This window comes from Trichomycterus rosablanca, chromosome 5 (assembly GCF_030014385.1).
Source record: "Trichomycterus rosablanca isolate fTriRos1 chromosome 5, fTriRos1.hap1, whole genome shotgun sequence".
Classification (NCBI taxonomy): Eukaryota; Metazoa; Chordata; class Actinopteri; order Siluriformes; family Trichomycteridae; genus Trichomycterus; species Trichomycterus rosablanca.
In genome coordinates, this window is record NC_085992.1 from 8,174,304 (window position 1) to 8,197,553 (window position 23,250).

Consider the following 23,250-nt stretch of genomic DNA (forward strand, 5'->3'; position numbering starts at 1 on the left):
TTATATAGCAGCAGGTAGAATAAGGTGAGAATAAGGTGCAAAAACAATGCAATATTGTGCAAAGATGCAAGTAATATAGTCACTAGTATGAGTTGTCAGAACCCAGGGAACAAGACTGTGTTGATTGTGAATGAGTTTTTGTGTATGTTAGTGTATGTACACCGATCAGCCATAACATTAAAACCACCTCCTTTAAAAAAAAAAAAAAAAAAAAAAAAGCGATTAATCGCGATTAACTATATGAAATTCTGAGATTAATCGCGATTAAAAGTTTTAATCGTTTGACAGCCCTAATATATATATATATATATACATACACACACACACACACATATATATATATATATATATATATACAGTGTATCACAAAAGTGAGTACACCCCTCACATTTCTGCAGATATTTAAGTATATCTTTTCATGGGACAACACTGACAAAATGACACTTTGACACAATGAAAAGTAGTCTGTGTGCAGCTTATATAACAGTGTAAATTTATTCTTCCCTCAAAATAACTCAATATACAGCCATTAATGTCTAAACCACCGGCAACAAAAGTGAGTACACCCCTAAGAGACTACACCCCTAAATGTCCAAATTGAGCACTGCTTGTCATTTTCCCTCCAAAATGTCATGTGATTTGTTAGTGTTACTAGGTCTCAGGTGTGCATAGGGAGCAGGTGTGTTCAAATTAGTAGTACAGCTCTCACACTCTCTCATACTGGTCACTGAAAGTTCCAACATGGCACCTCATGGCAAAGAACTCTCTGAGGATCTTAAAAGACGAATTGTTGCGCTACATGAAGATGGCCAAGGCTACAAGAAGATTGCCAACACCCTGAAACTGAGCTGCAGCACAGTGGCCAAGATCATCCAGCGTTTTAAAAGAGCAGGGTCCACTCAGAACAGACCTTGCGTTGGTCGTCCAAAGAAGCTGAGTGCACGTGCTCAGCGTCACAGCCAACTGCTGTCTTTGAAAGATAGGCGCAGGAGTGCTGTCAGCATTGCTGCAGAGATTGAAAAGGTGGGGGGTCAGCCTGTCAGTGCTCAGACCATACGCTGCACACTACATCAAATTGGTCTGCATGGCTGTCACCCCAGAAGGAAGCCTCTTCTGAAGTCTCTACACAAGAAAGCCCGCAAACAGTTTGCTGAAGACATGTCAACAAAGGACATGGATTACTGGAACCATGTCCTATGGTCTGATGAGACCAAGATTAATTTGTTTGGTTCAGATGGTCTCAAGCATGTGTGGCAGCAATCAGGTGAGGAGTACAAAGATAAGTGTGTCATGCCTACAGTCAAGCATGGTGGTGGGAATGCCATGGTCTGGGGCTGCATGAGTGCAGCAGGTGTTGGGGAGTTACATTTCATTGAGGGACACATGAACTCCAATATGTACTGTGAAATACTGAAGCAGAGCATGATCCCCTCCCTCCGGAAACTGGGTCGCAGGGCAGTGTTCCAGCATGATAATGACCCCAAACACACCTCTAAGACGACCACTGCTTTATTGAAGAGGCTGAGGGTAAAGGTGATGGACTGGCCAAGCATGTCTCCAGACCTAAACCCAATAGAACATCTTTGGGGCATCCTTAAGCGGAAGGTGGAGGAGCGCAAAGTCTTGAATATCCGCCAGCTCCGTGATGTCGTCATGGAGGAGTGGAAAAGCATTCCAGTGGCAACCTGTGAAGCTCTGGTAAACTCCATGCCCAGGAGAGTTAAGGCAGTTCTGGGAAATAATGGTGGCCACACAAAATATTGACACTTCAGGAACTTTCACTAAGGGGTGTACTCACTTTTGTTGCCGGTGGTTTAGACATTAATGGCTGTATATTGAGTTATTTTGAGGGAGGAATAAATTTACACTGTTATATAAGCTGCACACAGACTACTTTTCATTGTGTCAAAGTGTCATTTTGTCAGTGTTGTCCCATGAAAAGATATACTTAAATATCTGCAGAAATGTGAGGGGTGTACTCACTTTTGTGATACACTGTATATATATATATAGCAAATAAAGGCATTCTTACTCTGTTTCCTGTGTAAACTTTGGTTTTCTCATGTTAATCTGGTTTCATCTCACCTTCCGATTACATGCAGATTATGGATTGTCAACTTAAAGGTCTATGGGTGTGAGTGAGTGAGTCACTGTTAGCGTGTGTTGTTCTGCAATGAATCACTACTCTAAACATAATAACTGGTTTTTGCAGCAACAATTGCAATCAATTGCTTCACATAATGGAGATCAGCCGTTTACGTCAATATGGTGAAATTCTGACCCACTCTTCTTTTTCAAAATTGCTTTAATTTAGCCACTTTAACGGGCTTTCAGGCATGAACTGCCCGATTAGGGGTTTGCTAAAGCATTGTGTTCAAGTCAAGTAATTTACTTGGCCATTCATAGATCACATTTTTTTTAATGGTGTAACAGTAGAGGTCGCACCTCGCTATTGAATCATGAACCAAAGCTCCACACCTGCAATAATGGAAAAGAACCCGGGTATAAAATGTTTCAATAATGTGGCAAAAAAGCTACTTATAAATAAATAAGTTGGCTAAAGTAACAGAAACAAAGTAACAAATGAAAGGCACAAACATCCACAGTCTGCAATGAAGAAAGTGGATAGAACAGGGACAGTGCAGAACTGAGAACTGGTCTTCCCAATATGACAGGCTGCTCCGGCCATCTGTGAAAATGTACTTTCACAAGCTAGGGATAGGATAGGGAACGTTTAGAAAATGCTAGTTCCGGCAATGCACAAGTGGCACCCGACCCCACCAACTGGCGCACCCCATGCATAACAGATAAAACCAAAGCAAGCAGGCCGGCACCACAGTTTCAATATAGGCATTGAATTTAATGCCTATAACATGCTCAAAATCTCATGCATTTGGGATGGGGCAAAACGAGAGTTAAAAGATTGATCAGGTGCCGCTCAGGTGGCACAGCAGTAAAACACGCTAGCACACCAGAGCTGACATTTCCAACTTGTTGGTTCGAAACTCATCTCTGCCATCCGGCTTGGCTGGGAGGCTATATGAACAATGATTGGCTTGATTGGCACAGAGTTGAGGAATAATGCGATCAGTATGTGGCTCTCCGTACACAAGGCTGATTGCATATGAACTCACCTCGTGCAGGTGAAAAGTTGCAGTCGGATGGGGCGTGTTTCAATTCGTTCTCAATCAGGGCGGGGGTCAGCACCAGTAAAGAGGAAGCATAATGCAATTGGGTAAAAATTGGAAGCGGGTCATGGCTCACCACATTGTGTTAAATAGTTCAGTACTTTTACCATCTATCATACACAACACTGTGAAAAGATTCTGGGAATACAAATAAATCTCAGGCAATTTAGGACAAGTTTGGAAATCACTGTTGACTATTAGTGACCCTTAAGCCATGACATTGCATAAGAAACCAGAATACTAATGGTATTTTTAAGAAATCCACCCTGAATCTCTGTAACACAATTTAAAAAGGCATAGATCAATTCTATGTAAAAATGCCCTCAAGTTCTCTGGAACCAAGATGATCTTAGATAAAATGAATGATAGTGGAAACAGGTGCTGTGGACAGATAAGTTCAAGTTTCAGCCTGTTTTTGGGAAAATGGATGTCAGGTTTTCAGTTCCAGGGACAAGAAGGTGAATCCAGGCTGTTATCAGTGAAAGGGACAAAAGCCAACATTTGTCATTGTATGTCATTGTCACGGTCACTTGGATATGTGTGAAGGTACTATTGACACAGAGCTCTATACTGGGATTTTAGAGAGACATACACCAATCAGCCATAACATTAAAACCACCTCCTTGTTTCTACACACCATTTTAACAGCTCCACTTACCATGTAGAAGCACTTTGTAGTTCTACAATTACTGACTGACTTTCATGCTGTTAATCAATGGTCAGGACCCCCACAGGACCACCACAGAGTAGGTATTATTTGGGTGGTGGATCATTCTCAGCACTGCAGTGACACTGACATGGTGGTGGTGTGTTAGTGTGTGTTGTGCTGGTATGAGTGGATAAGACACAGCAGCGCTGATGGAGCTTTTAAACACCTCACTGTCACTGCTGGACTGAGAATAGTCCACCAACCAACAGTGCCCCACTGATGAAGACCACCACTGATGAAGATCTACAAGATGACCAACTCAAACAGCAGCAATAGTACAGCAATAGTGAGCGATCATCTCTGACTTTACATCTACAAGGTGGACCAACTAGGTAGGAGTGTCTAATAGAGAGGACAGTGAGTGGACACGGTATTTAAAAACTCCAGCAGCGCTGCTGTGTCTGATCCACTCATACCAGCCCAACACACACTAACACACCACCACCATGTCAGTCACTGCAGGGCTGAGAATGATCCACCACCTAAATAATACCTGCTCTGTGGTCCTGTGGGGGTCCTGACCATTACAGTCAGTAATTGTAGAACTACAAAGTGCTTCTATATGGTAAGTGGAGCTGATAAAATAAACAGTGAGTGTAGAAACAAGGAGGTGGTTTTAATGTTATGGCTGATCGGTGTATATATGGCAAATAAAGGCATTCTTCTTCTTCTAAAACAACACACAATATTTTTATGTTCTACAAGATTTGGCAAAAGTAATTGACCTGAATCTATCTTGATTTTCTTGTAGTGGTCAAAAGTTGTAGTCTGCTCACTCAGATAACACTAAATCTTTGTGTAAATGTCAGTAAGGTCTATTGTAGATTCACCAGTTCTATCGTCTGACCTGTTATGAGAAAAAAATAGACAAAGTTGAAGTGAAGAACACCACAGCATGAAACCAGGTCTATATTATTTCATTTTAACAGGACTATCTGGGGGTTTTATTATTTTTTGGTAACTTTGTAGTTATCTGCCAGCATTTGTTATGGTTTTGTGTGAACAGCTTTATGTTTCTCCATTCAGGGTGATTTTCATTTCCACACACTGTAGCCTGTAAGTAATTACTTTCTTTATAATTAAAAAATAATTGAATGGTAATATTAGCATGTGCCTAAAAGATAACAAGTTAAAAACTAACCAGAATGCAGTTGATTAATTCAATAATAATAGCCACTAAGTTCATGTGTGACATTTTAAAATAGTTTCCAACTATATATTATTTTTCTCTTTTCTTTTAGATAACCTTTTAATGATTTTAAGCCCTTTCTACACAATCAAATCAATCCCTGCCTAAAATCCATATCTGTTTTAACTTTTTTAAATTAACGCCTTTCTTCCCTCCATTTAATCATTTCCAATTTCCTTTGCCATGAACATGCTGTGCCCTTTGCATTTCACTTGTGTCAGATCCTTGACCAGATAATGGGGGTTCGCTGTTCCAGTAGCAGTGAGATGAATACAACCTTCCTTCATTCAGTCATAACCAACTACGTCTGATAACTGCTCAATCAGACCGCCAGACGTGCCATAATAGCATAATGACAACATGAAGCTAATAATGAGTTTTTTTAAAGCCCATTGCAATGATTTATATTTTAACATAGTAACAGTCAATCGTGTGCAGTGATTTAGAACAGACATTACGTTTTATCTGGATCTAATTTAGAGCTGTTCTGTTATAAATAAGTACTGTCTGAGTGTCTGACAGTGACAAAGATTTCACAGCTGGCACAGTGGTGCAGTGGGTAACACTGTCACCTCACAGCAAGAAGGATCTGGGTTTGATTCCCAAGCCGGATGACCAGCGTCCTTTGTGTATGTTTTCTGTGCATGTTCTCCCTGTGTCTGCATGAGTCAGGCCAGTTGGAGCTGCTCAGAATTGCCCTTGTGAACTGACTGGGGTGTTTTCTGCATTTCACTCAATTGGTCGGACCCACCGTGACCCTGACAGGGATGGAGCAGCGGTAACACTGACAACAACTGAATTTCTCTATTAAAATTACTAAAAGATGAATCTTAAACTGCAATTATTCTGAACTTCAGTAAATAATTTTACAAAACAGTCTGGGGTAAATTAACTTGTATAAATTATATTAATGTCTATGAGGCAGATGGTTGCTTCCAGAATGTGTTAGTGACAGAAAGATAAATGTGAAGTAAATGAGCTAATTACAGTTTAATTATTTTTGTATTTTATGAGAATATTTTCTTATATAACTTGATTTTTATGTAGAGGTTAATTTCAGGTTTAAACAATAGACAGTTGCCCATAAAAAACTCACATAAATAAATAAAAAAAATAAAACCTTAAGAGGATACAAGCTCAAAATGGAAACTTGGCCGATGCCTGGCAGATGGGTTAAGATGCTTTCTGTACAGAGTGTGCATGTTCTCTCCGTGTCTGCGTGGGTTTCCTCAGGGAGCTCCGGTTTCCTCCCACAGTCAGGTTAAGAGGAGACACTGAACTGCCCTATAGGTGTCAGTGTCACTGCAGTGCTGAAAATGATCCACCACCTAAATAATACCTACTCTGTGGTGGTCCTGTGGGGGTCCTGACCATTGAAGAACAGGGTGAAAGCAGGCTAAAAAAGTATGCAGAGAAACAGATGGACTACAGTGAACAGTGAGTGTAGAAACAAGGAGTGATTGGCTGACTTAGTTCTAAAGTTTTTCTTGTAGTGGTCAAAAGCTTTAGTCTGCTCACTCAGATAACACTCAGAAATCTTTGTGTAAATGTCAGTAAGGTTTATTGTTGACTTACCAGTTCTATCGTCTGACCTGTTATGGGAAAATAATAGACAAAGTTGAAGTGAAGAACACCACAGCATGAAACCAGGTCTATATTATTTCATTTTAACAGGACTATCTGGGGTTTTTTATTATTTTTTGGTAACTTTGTATATTATCTGCCAGCATTTGTTATGGTTTTGTGTGAACAGCTTTTAGTGTCACTGCAGTGCTGAGAATGATCCACCACCTAAATAATACCTACTCTGTGGTGGTCCTGTGGGGGTTCTGACCTCTGAAGAACAGGGTGAAAGCAGGCTAAAAAGGTATGCAGAGAAACAGATGGACTACAGTCAGTAATTGTAGAACTACAAAGTGCTCCTATGTTGTAAGTGAAGCCTATAAAATGGATGATCAGTGTATGGTTGTATAGTGTGCATGTACCTCTAAAATGAGTGACTGTACATGTACATGGCATACACAGTGTCTTTGTGCCAGTCTGTCTCAGAGAGTAAATGGAACAGGTGATGAGTATCCAGCCTGATGCCCTCAGGCATGAATGTTCCATTTTGCCTGACAGTCCTTGACTGGACAGTAGTACTGCGACACCAGTCTCTCTCTTTCGCTCTGTCTGTCCACTCTAAAACATGATCGTTTTTTCATCCAGGGAATAAGAACTATCGTATAAACACAGACAGTGTTCTGTCTGCTATGGAAGAAAAAAAGGTAAATAAAAAAAATTTGAAAAAAAGATTTTATTAGTAAGAATCATAGTAGTAATTAATAAAACCTTATACATTTCTGTATGTTTTATTACACCGGCCAGGTATAACATTATGACAACTGACAGGTGAAAGGAATAACACTGATTATCTCTTCATCACGGCACCTTCATCACGGTTAGTGGGTGGGATATATTAGGCAGCAAGTGAACATTTTATCCTCAAATTTGATGTGTTAGAAGCAGGAAAAATGGGCGAGCGTGAGGATTTAAGTGAGTTTGACAAGGGCCAAACTGTGATGGCTAGACGACTGCAAAACTGCAGCCCTTTGGGGATGCTCCCGGTCTGCAGTGGTCAGTATCTATCAAAAGTGGTCCAAGGATGGAACAGTGTTAAACCGGCGACAGGGTCATGGGCGGCCAAGGCTCATTGCTGCACGTGGGGAGCGAAGGCTGGCCCGTGTGGTCTGATCCAACAGATGAGCTACTGTAGCTCAAATTGCTGAAGAAGTTAATGCTGGTTCTGATGGAAAGGTGTCAGAATACACAGTGCATCACAGTTGCAGGGCTGTTTTATCCGTGTATATTCCAGTGGACTTCAGTAAATCACTTCAGGACTTCAGTAGTAGTGTGAAAATTAGCAGTAAAGTATATTTGGATCTGTCCCTGGTTGGTGATACATTAAGAATTATTAATCTTTGTCTACAGATATTAATCATACTGACACCAGGAGTTCTCCCTGTGTGTGTGTGGGTTTCCTCCAGGAGCTCTGGTTTCCTCCCAGTCCAAAGAGGTGCAGTCAGGTTAATTGGAGACACTAAATTGTCCATGATTGTGTTTAACATTAAATATTTGAACTGATGAATCTTGTGTAACCAGTAATTACCTGTCCTGTCACGAGTGTATCCAAAATGTGTAAAAACATGATGTTAAATTCCTAATAAATAATAACCATAATGACACCTTTCGCCCAAGAACGATGGGTCTCTGCTGAGTCTGGTTCCTCTCAAGGTTTCTTCCTGTATTTAAAAGGAGTTTTTTCTTGCCATTGTCGCCCTCGGCTTGCTCAACAGGGTTTTTTGGTCTGTTGGTTCTGGAGTCTGTAAAGTCTGTAAAGTTTGAGACAATGTCCATAGTAAAAAGCGCTACACAAATAAAATTGACTTGACTTGACACCAGGAGTTCATTTCTGGATTCAAAGCTAGGCTACCTGACACAATGTACTGTATATATATTACATATTTACATATTTATATTTACATATACATATTTTTCCGTGTGTTTACAACATGCAAATCACTAATAAACTAGTGTGTATGGACCTATACTTAGACTGTGACTCAAAAAAACTTTCATTGGGCCTCCTGGCGTACCTCAGTGTTGTTCAGGTTCTTGTCTGGACAAAGCTTTAGCCTTTCTCTTTCTCTCTGGATTTCCACTAACATGAGATGCACCCTCATTTTTTGTTACTCAGTTTTGTTATAAGGGCACACAAATCAAACTAGTTCCTGTAACCATGGCTACTTATAAATCATTATTTATACTTTTACGGTTCATTGCCTGGGTTTATTGACCAAATATTGCAATTCAGGTACAACTAATAAACTGTCTTCATGCAGCAGTGCAAATCGTAAACTTGAATATGAGTTTTTCTTTTCTTTGTGTACAGTGTGTGTATTAGACATCGCAAAATCACATTTAATTCTGTGTTTCTTTGAGATTTGGCTTATAATTATTGGCTTGACACTCAGTGGTCCTTAAGGTATTAATAGAGCAGGTGCCAGGACACTTCATTGCCTCATCTTAACTAGATCTTTACAGGTGTGCATAAACATAACCCTTGGGATTTAGAGCCTAACCACTACTGCATCGCCTGGACGGACCTCTCTTTGAAACACCTCCCCAAGTTCACCCCTCAGCTACCTTTTATTTCCCTATTATTTCCTCATTCCACTCTTCCCAGATGGGCATAATTATTGACTCGTTGATTTTAGCTGAAGCACATCTTGTTCGGTATGTGTGTGCAGCTTAGAGATAAAGAATAAAGGATCGTTCTGTTGAGCTCTTCACGGCACCCTCCCCTTGTGCCAGAGCAACCCAGTGACCCGTCAGCAATTTTGGATTACCTCAATGTGAAAATCATCTCATCTGCTTTAATTACCGCTGTAGTGTGGGATGTCCTCAATTATTGCTATAATCATAGTAGTCCTGAGAGACTGAAAGCTTGCTCCCCTGGTTTGGCTTCTTTCAGATATTTAAATGTGTGCACTATTTACCCATGCAAAAAGATTTTAGCGTGTAGGGCTGCATTTTACCTAGAATTATTTTTTGTTTACATACTGTAGTCAGGTGTGAGTTGTAATTACATAAGGCAGCACATAGGTGCCTCTCCCTTCCCTTACTTAACACCACGGATTGGTGGGGCATTCAATATCCACAGAATTTCTTTGGGGAAATGTAAATTTTGGGAGCCGTCCATTTGGTAAAGGGTTCTGCAATGCGCCCACCTGATGTGGAGATTGGCAGGGTGGCATGTGTTACAGATCATGCCCCTTTGCCGTGCCATTTATGGCCTGGAGGTGCAGATGATTGATGTGCTGATATACAATCATGGTTTCTGTCTCACAGTGTTGTTGATTTTTCTGTTGGCACCTGTTTTTTTCCTGGAACTGTAATACCAGGCTTGATCCAGTCTTGGACAGGTGAATTGCCTCTAAAGGCAGCATGTTTACCCTTTTATGTATGGATCCACTCTGGGCATGGAGGCCTGGCCTTCTCATCTTGCACTTACCATCCCCAAAAAAACAGAAGAGTAAGTGGCCACTCAACATGTGTCTGAGCGTAAGTGATATGGGTAAGTACACCGATTAGCCATAACATTAAAACCACCTCCTTGTTTCTACACTCACTGTCCATTTTATCAGCTCCACTTACCATATAGAAGCACTTTGTGGTTCTACAATTACTGACTGTAGTCCGCCTGTTTCTCTGTATGCTTTGTTAGCCCGCTTTCATGCTGTTCTTCAATGGTCAGGACTCTCCAAGGACCACCACAGAGCAGGTGTTATTTGGGTGGTGGGTCATTCTCAGCACTGCAGTGACAATGACATGATGGTGGTATGTTAGTGTGTGTTGTGCTGGTATGAGTGGATAAGACACAGCAGCGCTGCTGGAGTTTTAAACACCTCACTGTCACTGCTGGACTGAGAATAGTCCACCAACCAAAAATATCCAGGCAACAGCACCCCGTGGGCAGCGTCCTGTGACCCCTGATGAAGGTCTAGAAGATGACCAACTCAAACAGCAGCAATAGATGAGCGATCATCTCTGACTTTACATTACAGATGGACTACAGTCAGTAATTGTAGAACTACAAAGTGCTTCTATATTGTAAGTGGAGCTGATAAAATGGACAGTGAGTGTAGAAACAAGGAGGTGGTTTTAATGTTATGGCTGATCAGTGTATATCACAAAAACACACTGTCCATGGATTGTCCACTGTCCACATTCCTGCATTTTGCTTTCAGGTGATGATTGTCCCACTGTGATCCGCTTGATCTTATTACTGTTTAAAGGATAAAATTAAGGATACTATAACTTCTAGTATAGTTACACTTTGTGTGGCAGTGTAGCTTTTACAATCTAAGAAAAGTTTATCTAGATTGCATTTTGATTGATTCTGTATTCTTCTTGGGTCTCTTTTGCATATTGATGAATGAAAGCACCACTTTTCTGGGCAGCACCGATTGGAAGAGACACTCTCACCCCATCAGAACGGATATGCAGAGCCCAAACTAAGACGGTTTCATTCCTGGCCTTTGTTTAATTGTGGGTTTGCAAAGACCTCGTTAGAAATGCCATGCAGTATCTGATCTGCTCTGAAATTACACACATACAAAACCAATGAATTTCAATCACTTTTCCTGTCTGCTGGGCTGATTGGCTACGCCTGTCCAGACATTCTATAAGATGTGAATGCTCAGCGGAGGGACGTCACTCACCGACTCTTTATAACTCAATCATTAAATAAATGGAAATATCAAACAAGTTACAACACTGGCATGATAGTCTGTGTTAAACTAAATTAAATGTATCGGATTCTGCATCATTGTAATTTTTAAAATAATGTACACTTTTTTGCCAAGGTCAGGAAGATTCTGTCACCTTGTGCTGAGGTAAGATAAGATAAGATAACTTTATTGATTCCCATGGGGGAAATTCGAGTGTTACAGCAGCTCCAGTGCAGTGTAAGTACAGTAAAAAGAGTAAATAAAAATAGAGTAGAATAAAATAAAAATAAGAAAATTATAAAAAAAATATTAGCTATGAGATGCAATTACTATTATACATCAGTATGGTTATTACAATTATATAATAAAAACACTATATATTCTATATGTAAATATTTACATATGTGTGTATAATGAAAGTTAGAGTCCAGTGCTTGGAAAGAGGGTGGGGGGATCTTGAGTTATTGTGGGGGAAGGAAGGGGGGCTTGTCAGTGTGAGGACAGCCTGTGTATTCTGCTAGAGAGGAAAGTTATATAAATGTTAACCAAAAAGCGGGTCTAGCAGGAAGCAGAAGAAACTGGAACACTGTAGACAGTGTCCACAATGTTTATATTTCCATGGGATTAGAGCTATTATGCAAAAAAGAACCACTTCTCCAAAATCAGCACCCTTTAGCTCATTTACTGACCTGATCGTGGTAGTTTTAGGATTACATTTGTCCATCTGAACTCATTTGCCTTCGGCATCAGAAGAGAGAGAATGGGTTTATTTTTTGACCCTTCAAGTATAGCAATGTTACATGTATTTCAAATTTCCAATGATATAATTCACACAAAATCACTTACAAAGACTCTTTGAATGTGCTAAAAGTCAGTCACTCTATTCTATTCTACATCAACCACTTATTACTGTTAATGGTTGTGGTGGGTGCAAGATATAAACACACGCTGGACAGGGCGCAATTGATCTCAGGGCTTCGGCCACCCCCATTTTCAGACATATCCTGTCATGCCTGTGTAGACGCCCGGCCAGCCAACAGTGGTGGTCTCGCATAACAGACTGCATCACCATTCGAACACCTATGTATGTACTTAAGGTATTTGTACCAAGTACCAAAAACAAAACAGCAAAACAATACAGTTGTAGAGATTATTTAAATCTCAGTGCCATATAATGACATACACTGATCAGCCATAACATTAAAACCAGCTTGTTTCTACATTTCATCAGCTTCACTTACAATATAGAAGCACTTTGTAGTTCTACAATTACTGAGTGTAGTCCATCTGTTTCTCTGCATGCTTTGTTAGCCCCCTTTCACCCTGGCCTTCAATGGTCAGGACCCCCACAGAACCACTACAGAGCAGGTATTATTTAGGTGGTGGATCATTCTCAGCACTGCAGTGACACTGACATGGTGGTGGTGTGTTAGTGTGTGTTGAGCTGGTATGAGTGGATCAGACACAGCAGCACTGCTGGAGTTTTTAAATACTGTGTCCACTCACTGTCCACTATATTAGACACTCCTACCTAGTTGGTCCACCTTGTAGATGTAAAGTCAGAGACGATCGCTCATCTATTGCTGCTGTTTGAGTTGGTCATCTTCTAGACCTTCATCAGTGGTCACAGGACGCTTCCCACGGGGTGCTGTTGGCTGGATATTTTTGGTTGGTGGACTATTCTTAATCCAGCAGTGACAGTGAGGTGTTTAAAAACTCCATCAGTGCTGCTGTGTCTCTGTCCTCCTCTCAGTCTTCCTCAGTCCTTGCTTGCACTCATGCTACTGTGACAAATATACTGTATAGCCACGTTGGCCTGGGTGTACTTGGTACTTTGGAAAACCATTGTCACCCTACACAGTATACCTCTGCTTTATGAAATGCAACTTGGAACTTTCTTACGCACAGAGAAACTCATACATCGATTCTGTGCAAGTACGCTGTAAAATTCTTTGAGTTCGAGGTTATCTGAGATGGACAGAAAGACATTGCAAATGTGTGATGTGGTCAGATGAAGCCAAATGGATGTTCTTCATGTCATAAACACACATTTACCAATTTTTGTATTATTATTATTATTTTAATTGTACATACTTTTACTTTAGTAATATCCGCTGCTTTAACCATTTTGCATATAAAATATGGTTGATGATGGCCCTATTGTAATATTTTCATTATAATGCATGGGGTAGAGGAGTATGACAAACTGTGCAACACATCAGCTACAGTAAGTAATTGTATACCTACAAAGTGCCCCCATATGGTATCTACTGTATACATAACCAGTGTTACTTTTAAGTGTTTCTAATACGTTGGCAACTGGCTGCAGTGATAATTGTATAGTTATTTGTATAATTGTGCAGTTGATACATAATACATGCATTTACTGTAAGCTGACTGGAGTTTCTCAGGCAGTAAAAGTGAAAGATCCTGTAGTTAATTGTATTGTCAATAATTACAGCTGCACACAATCAAGACTCTTGGAAAAGCACTAATGCATGATCACTGTATACCAGAACTCTGCAGTCCTTTTCATTTTCAGTTCCACAGAGCTTAGGTTAAATTCTACGATTTAAAAAATGTACCAACATTATTCATGGACAATGGCATTTTTCACATGGGTGATATAGGTTTTGAATAAATCTCAACCTTCAATAAATTGAAAGCTGCATTTTGTGTTCACTCCAGTTGACTTTGTCTTATATTAAAATTAGTTGGAGGATCTGAAACATTTAAACATGACATTAGCAAAACTAGAATAAATCAAGTGAGGAACATTCTCTCTTTTTATATGCTGCCTCTGTGATTGAATACATGTGTTATACATTCAACTACATCTACATAAACCAGGTGTGATACGTATTTGTGAACAGAATGTGGTTTGGGACACAGTCATGGTGATTAAGAGAGCTAGTTTGCTTAATCCCACAATATGCTACTGGCTGTTTATATGCTAAACACATTGGAGGACAAACTATTAAACAAATGTTTTCCAAACATATATTTTAATCATATGTTTTTATGTGCAGTATATAAAGCAGGTAATTATGTCTGTTTTTAGAAAAAAAAATATTTATTTTATATACATTTGACACTTCATCACAAACCCTGAAGAAGTGCTGGATATGATAATGGAAGGTAGAAGTGTGGAACAAGTGGACTCCTTCTTATCCTTGAGAAGTATAGTGTTAAATATTGCAGAATGTGCTGGTGAAGTAAAGTCAAGAATCTCAGTGGAAATAGTGGTGATGGTCAAACTGACAAGCATATGGTAAAATAAGTAAATTAGCACCATTACCAAGCTATGTTTATGAAAGCCTTGGTCTGGCCAGTAGCCACATGTGAAGCCTGGACACTAAGGAAAGAGAAAGAAAGATGCATTCAGGCAAGTTTACAAGATAGCCAGAACAGAAAAGGCAGTACGGGAACATAAAAAGTAACTAATAACCATGCTACACAGTACTGGCAGTCTTGTTGGCATGGTAGTTTGAAGTTGCAGTAGATAGAATGTGGTTTGCTTAATTCCACAATATGCTACTGGCTGTTTATATGTTAATAAAAATCTCATAAAGGAGGATGATAACCACTGAGCAAGTTTAATGGATGGCAAGAACAGAAAAGGCACTGCAGAAACATATAACTAATAACCATGCTACACAGTACTGGCAGCCTTGTTGGCACGGTAGTTTGAAGTTGCAGTAGACAGTAGAATGTGGTTTGGGATGCAGTCATGGTGATTTGAGAGAGCTAGTTTGCTTAATCCCACAATATGCTACTGGCTGTTTATGTGCTAATATAAACACATTGGAGGATAAACTACTAAACACATGTTTTCTCAACATATTTTAATTATATGCTTTTATGTGCAGTATATAAAGCAGGTAATTATGTCTGTTTTTAGAAAAAAAAACATATTTTATTAATTTCACACTTCATCACACACTCTGAAAAAGTGCTGGATATTATGGTGGAAGGTAGATGATTGGAGCAAGTAGACTACTTATTATACTTGAGATGTAGAGTATCACTGGTGAAGTCAGTGGGAATGGTGGTGATGGTCAAATTGACAAGGATATGGAAAAATAAGGTAGTTAGCACCATTACCAAGCTATGACTGATGGAAGCATAGGTCTGGCCGGTAGCTGCATATGGATGTGAAACCTGGACACTGAAGAAAGCGAAAAAAAATATATTCAGGATTCAAGTGCATCAGAAAACTGCTGAAAATCTCATAGAGGAAGATGATAACCCTGAGCAAGTTTAAGAGATGGCCAAAACAGAAAAGGTACTGAAAAATAGTAACTAATAACTGTGCTACACAGTACTGGCAGCCTTGTTGGCACAGTAGTTTAAAGTTGCAATAAACAGAATGTGGTTTGGGATGCCTGTTTATATGCTAATAAAAATCTCATAGAGGAAGATGATAACCACTGAGTTAGTTTACAGGATGGCCAGAACAGAAAATGTACTGCAGAAACATAAAAAAATAGTAACCAATAACTGTGCTACACAGTACTGGCAGCCTTGTTGCACAGTAGTTTAAAGTTGCAATAAACCGAATGTGGTTTGGAATGCAGTCATGGTGATTTGAGAGAGCTAGTTTGCTTAATCCCACAATATAATACTGCCTGTTTATATGCTAATAATCTCATGGAGGAAGATGATAACCACTGAGTTAGTTTACAGGATGGTCAGAATACAGGGCATATAATGAGGCGCCAACATGAGAACATTGAATGCAATGTTATGACAGGACTTGTGAAAGGACTGGAAGACAAGGAAGACCAAGAATAAGCTGGATTGACAACATCACAATGTGGATTGCCTTATCAGGGGGTAGTTTGCTACAAGCAACATAAGACAGAGGCCATTGGAGAGAGTTGACCCAACTGTGCAGAAAACCATCACAAAGAGTGACATGTTGTGACACACTTGTTCCAACTTCTAATGAAAATGACAAAATTTTGGTCAGTGTTGCAACATTTTGGTGCCAAAAGTTACCCAACTTTATCTCTTAACTGCATTACCCCTTGGTACCTAGGGTATACCGTTTACTGGTGGACTGGTCACTGTAAATTGTCTTTGAGTGTAAATGAGTGAATGATAGCCTGCAAGAGATTGCATCATGTGAAGGGTGTTTTTCTGCCTAGTAGTAACATTTTTGTGATTTTAAAATTGACTGGGAAAGAGAGAGTAAGGAAAAAAAGGATGGAGGGCTGTAGGTTGGGGGCATTCTGCCATAGTACAATGCTAAGTGCTTCCTCTGAGATGATAAATCTTGATCTCCTCCATGGCACTGGGTTTTCTAATTCGTCTTTTTTCGGGATCTGCCCCATTAATGAGAATTGTGCAGGCTGCTCATTGGCTCAGTGTGAGAACAATGTCTTTCTTTTTATTTATTCATGTCATGATGAGTGGATTTCGTGGCTCGTGCCACCTCGTGTTGCTTACTCGGACTTGTGTCGATGCCTCTATTCGGAAAAAACCACCAGAATGAAGCTTAATACGCTTTTTTTTTAAAACACAGCCTGATATCCCAGCAGCCCAGCAGCAGCGGTGCACACAGTGCTCTAAGCTTTCAAAATATTTCTTTCTGTTTGAAGCTCAGACTGTAATGACTGACCTGCTCTGGAGGGACCAAAGCCTTGAGGAAATGTGCCTGCTTTGCTTTTAATGAGAACAGATCAGATCAATCGGCTGTGCTTTACTCTCCATCTGCATGACAGCCAGTCTCAGTAGAGATTAGCTGCTTTGCAGTGCGTCTGGAAGGATGCTGGAATGTCTTGTTTACTCATACTTTATTATTATAATTATTATAATTATTATATTTTTTTGCTTTAGTCTTGCACTATCACACGCTGTGTTTGCAGAATCATATTAGGAGCTTCTGATCTCTTTATTCCTGCTAAGAACTGGCCTGTCAGTTAGTGGTGTATAAACATGCTGTTTATCATTGTTTAATTTAGAAATGGAAGGTATTTTTATTTGCACATGTTTATTTCCTCCCAAAGAGGATGAGGGTCCTTGCTGAGTCTGGTTCCTCTCAAGGTTTCTTCCTGTAATTTTAAGGAAGTTTTTCCCTGCCACTGTTGCCCTTGGCTTGCTCAATAGAGGTTTTTGGTCTGTTGGTCCTGGATTCTGTAAAATTGCTTTATGTCAATGTCCATTGTAAAAAGCGCTATATAAATAAATTTGACTTGACTTGACATATTTCATAGCTTTTTGTATGTTTTGATAAACTGGATGCATATAGTTGCACTGTACATCACCACAGTGAATAAATCTTTGTGATTTTCCTTTAGCTAATTAATTCATTCATTCATTCATTGTCTGTTTTACCATCTTTTACCCTATTCAGGGTTGCAGTGGGTCCAATTCACTGGACAAAAGGTAGGAAACACCCTCGACAGGTTGCCAGTCTATCACAGGACAAACACACTTACACACTCTCACACCTAGGGCAATTTTGTATCTCCAGTAAAACCAGACTGCATGTCTTTAGACTGTGGGAGGAAAGCAGAGCTCCCAGAGGAAACACACACAGACACGGGGAGAACATGCAAACTCTACACAGAAAGAACCTGGACTGCTCAATGTGGGAATCAAACCTAGAACCTTCTTGCTGCGAGGCATCTGTGCTACCCACCAACCAACGTGCCGCCACACTTTGATGGAACAATCCTGGGCTTTATGTCAATGAATCCTTCACACATGTGATTCACCATTGCCATGGGCACTCGTGCACCCCCACACCAGGACAGATGTTGGCTTTTGTGTTTTTCCCAAACACAAACTAAAACATGGATTCATCTGACCACAGCACTGCTTACTCTTTGCACACCACAGTCATGATGGCTCTTACAGGACTTCAGCCTCCACCTCTCAAACTGTCAACTAACCTGAGTAATCGTACGTGTAAGGCCGAACAACAGCAACCCAACATTCCTAATCAATGCAAATCTCTATGAACATGAACCCCCAAGCTTTCTGCCTGTGTATAAGGCAGGTGGGACAATCCTGGTCCCAGAGGGCCAAATTCAGCACAGCCAAATGACCCAATATAACACATTAAAACAAGGCCAGCAGGTGGGACGGAAAATGACAGAACCAGATTGTCCAGACCCCACACCACAAAGACCAGAGTCAATCACCCTAAAGAAATAAGTATGTTTTTAATGTCGAGTTGAAGATTGAGACTGTGTCTGAATCATGGGTCAATTTTGAGAACAATTTCCACCCTGCTGTGATTTTTTTCATTGTTGGAACTAAAAGAAGCTTTGCACCTTCTGAACAAAGTAAACTGTAAGTATTATATATAGCTCTAATTTAATAAACATAGGTACCACAAACCTCACACTTTTAAAACCCATCATGCTAAATGCCAAATACACAAGATTTCATTTAACATTAAATTTGCTAAATGAACACATACTGACAAACATAATCCATATCTTTATAATTACATACACTTTAATTAATTTTACTTTGGTTTGCCTTCAGGGGCTTGAATAAAGTGCGACTGAATAAATTTGCAATTACATTAGAACTCTAAATGTCTGTTTGGAGCAATCATGTTTTAGGTTCTTTTAAATGTTTATAGTGTTTTGTGGATTTGGGTTACTTGGGTTTACTGTGTATTAGAAGTATTGTGTGTTTTTTCTGCATGTGGATTAGTTGCTCTATAAAGCCCCTAAGTGTAAGTAAGCAAGTTATTGGATCAGAGCCTGAATGAGACTTGTGTTGGGAAGGAGCAGGCAATCAGAGTCAAGTATATATTTGGATCTACATCAATATATGAGGCGTGGACCAAAAGTTGGGTAAATGTTACAGTAAAAACAACAAAACATAATATACATAGAAAATACCTTTATTGACCTTTAAAGTAATGTCTATATTTGTACAGCTTTTGTCTTTTTTTGGAATTCAGAGTTGCCAATCTCAGTGGACATCCGCAAACCTCGATCACGTCATGATCTCCTTAGGGCGATGACTGCATCACATGGACCCGATAAGCCACGCCCACCACACACTAGGAGTTGCTTTTGGACATGTCCCTCGATGTCTGACTATTCACAGAACTTTTCGTCCACACCTTGTATATATTTTACATTGTACATACACCGATCAGCCATAACATTAAAACCACCTCCTTGTTTCTACACTCACTGTCCATTTTATTAACTCCACTTACCATATAGAAGCACTTTGTAGTTCTAAAATTACTGACTGTAGTACATCTGTTTCTCTGCATGCTTTTTTTAGCCTGCCTTCACCCTGTTCATTAGTGGTCAGGACCAGCAGCGCTGCTGGAGTTTTTAAATACCGTGTCCACTCACTGTCCACTCTATTAGACACTCCTACCTAGTTGGTCCACCTTGTAGATGTAAAGTCAGAGACGATCGCTCATCTATTGCTGCTGTTTGACTTGGTCATCTTCTAGACCATCAGTGGTCACAGGACGCTGCCCACGGGGCACTGTTGGCTGGATATTTTTGGTTGGTGGACTGTTCTCAGTCCAGCAGTGACAGTGAGGTGTTTAAAAACTCCATCAGTGCTGCTGTGTCTGATCCACTCATACCAGCACAACACACACTAACACACCCCCACCATGTCAGTGTGACTGCAGTGCTGAGAATGACCCACCACCTAAATAATAACTGCTCTGTGGTGGTCCTGTGGGGGTCCTGACCATTGAAGAACAGGGTTGCAGAGAAACAGATGGACTACAGTAAGTAATTGTAGAATTACAAAGTGCTTCTATGGTAAGTGGAGCTGATAAAATGGACATTGAGTGTAGAAACAAGGAGATGGCTTTAATGTTATGCCTGATCGGTGTATATAGTAATTCTATAGTATTCATTATAGTATACAGTATATAGTTTAAAAATAAGATGGGCACGGCATTATATGTACTGATGTTTTTCAGTCCACGTGAATGGCCTGTTCAAAATTCAGCACTGCTATGTCAGACAGTCTCTGCTGACTCATAGTGGTTTTTATGTAGGTTTACATAACACATACAGTAAAAGTTGCTTTCGCATGATGCACTACTCATTGGCAGGGCCAGGAAGAGATTTATTATATTAATTGAAGCTTAATCTCATTAATTACATTAAAAAATGGATTATTATATTAAAAATAGGAAAATAAATACAGCTTAAATACAAACTAAGAATAAAGCCAAACAGCCTGGTAAATATTGCGCAATAAATCACAGCACAGCAAAAGACAGGATTTTTTTTGTGGAAATTAATAACTACATTTCCCATGAGCCTTCAGCATTTGGGGCCTTTGACTCAAAACAAAAAGCTGCCTGCAAACTGAACTATCTGAAGTAGGTAAGCAACTATACACAACCACAAATTTAAATAGTTAGTACAATAAAATGCTAGGTGTTTAAGATGCTAAAGAATCCTTAAAGGTTTAATTTCTGTGTAATTATTTTACCATAATATTTTAGGGAAGAACAGCTGATGTTAACCAGTTTTTCACCAGGCTTCATCCTTACATTGGCTTGCTAACATGTTTTAAGGTTAAGAGTTTAAATTAATACATAATAACACCAGTGAAAAGGATTTTAACATGCTACCTTCTACTAAACCTCATAAGCTTACTCCAGTTACTTTCACATGTATCCATGCATGTGAAAATAATTGGAACCAGAGAAGATCAATAAAGTTTATCTACTGGTCTGTCTGTTTGTCTTGTTTGCTGTTTAGCTCGTTACCTGCTGAAGTAGTAAGTGTTTGTATAACACACATACAAACACTCCCACCGATATGAGCAGACATAAATAAAACCTTTAGCTAGCATAATACACCACTGTGCCTGTTAATTAAACAAGTTCTATCAAAAGTATTAAGTCATACAGTTATTCTAAATGTGTTTTGCACCAAGGTCCAAAAGTGGCCTTATTATTGATGTTATTGATGTGATTAAAACACCTGAAAGCAAAAATTAGGAGAGATATCTACATACTTTTGGCCATGTACTGAACCTTGATAATGTGGGCAATATTGGTCTCTTTTGGAATTTAGATTTTTCCTTTAGGTTCTGGGGTAAATGTGAAAAATGATGAGTCTTGGATGAGGTCTTCATGTGTTGTGCTCTAATTCACACAAGGCATCTGGTGTTTCTGCCACCAGCACTGCTAATTTTACTGCATTACTTTCCTAATTGCTGAGTATCACACTTAGTGCAGAATATCCCATCCTCAGTGTGAGTCTGTGATCCAGCAGTGTGTGATGTTGCAAAGTTTGTACAAAACCTTCCAAATGTGTAAAATTTTTTATATTACTATACAGAACTAAATATTTTAGTCTGTATAAAGAGGATTTAGAAAGTATTCAGACCCCATGAGTTTTTTGTACACTTTTTTGATCTGTGTTTTTAATTTTGAATGTGTATAACTTAGGGCTGTCGTTAACTGCGTTAATTAACGCGATTAACACGTTAGAATTTTTATCGCGATAAAAAAAAATTTCATTGAACAATTTTTATTGGGCTATGTTTGTGCCACTTTAAACATGCATCACTGTGCTAATTTGCGCTGCTTTAACACAGCAACATTGTGTTTATACTGTATAGCGATAACACAGGTCTTTTTCCACTTTGCGGTCGTGAGTTACAAATTACTGGAGCTGCTGCTGCTACATATTGCGAAATATAGGGTATTTTAAATAATAATATTTGTTTTCAAAAAGCGTGAGAAATTGATACTTTAATATCATCTTTGGTCAAAGCACCTTTGTCTCGTCGGGCATCTGTGCCCACGAATACGCGTCACAGGCAAAATGAGCTCAGACTCAGTCTAACTGTATTTCAGATGAATTAGGATGGAAAGTCCATGAACTGAACACGTGGTAACATTACAAACACTGATGTTAAATGGATCGCAATGGACTGTAGATGCTTTAACATAGTTAACGATGTGGGTCCACATGACGTTATATGTGTTGCATCTACAAATGGTTGATTGTAGAACCCTTGTCATTTTAAATAACTGGCTGAACGATGGGTAGCTGTTAACAACTCTATGTAGGCATTGGCTGGCTTTCTAAAGATAATTTAATGTAATTAATTTATTAATTATCATAATAAAGTTCTTGCAATAAAAATGTGCATAACTTCATTTTGCGTAGTTATTTTTGCAGTCGATTAATCTCGATTTAAAATTTTGATCGCGTGACAGCCCTAGTATAAACAATTTATTGATTGATTGATTACTTATTGATCCCTGAAGCGAAATTGCTAAATTTACATATACTCATTATATGTAGATTATATAATCATACAATCTTCATAGAATCAGCTAAAATGATGAAGTAAAACATGTTTTTGGACAATATATTTTGTAAATTTACAAACCAAATTCAGTAAACTTGGACAGGTACGGTAATAACGTATCCACTTAAATTTGAAGTAAATTTTGGACAGCTATCAAACCTATATTTATCTGTCAAACTGCCAAGAGATTCATCATTATACAGAATGTTTTTATACTGCTCTAGAGTCCAGTAGGGTTTTTCTTTACACCACCCTATCCACTGGATTGTAACTTTGTAGCTACAAAAGTCACCGCAGTATTTCTACAAGATTTCTGAGTGTCTGTATGAATTTGTGCTCATTCAGACACTGATGTTGGACAAGAAGGCCTGGCTTGCAATAGAGGTTCCAATTCATTTTGAATAATGTATTACTGTGTTCAGTATAGCCACTGGAATTCTTTAACACCAAATTCATCAAATAATATCTTTCTTGTTTGTGCAGGTATGCACTGTTATGCTGAAATTGTTAAGAGCCCTTCCCAAACTGCTGCATACTTACTTTTTATATACAGTGGTACCTTGTAACTCGATGTCCCCTAAACTCGAAATCTTTGAAACTCAACGC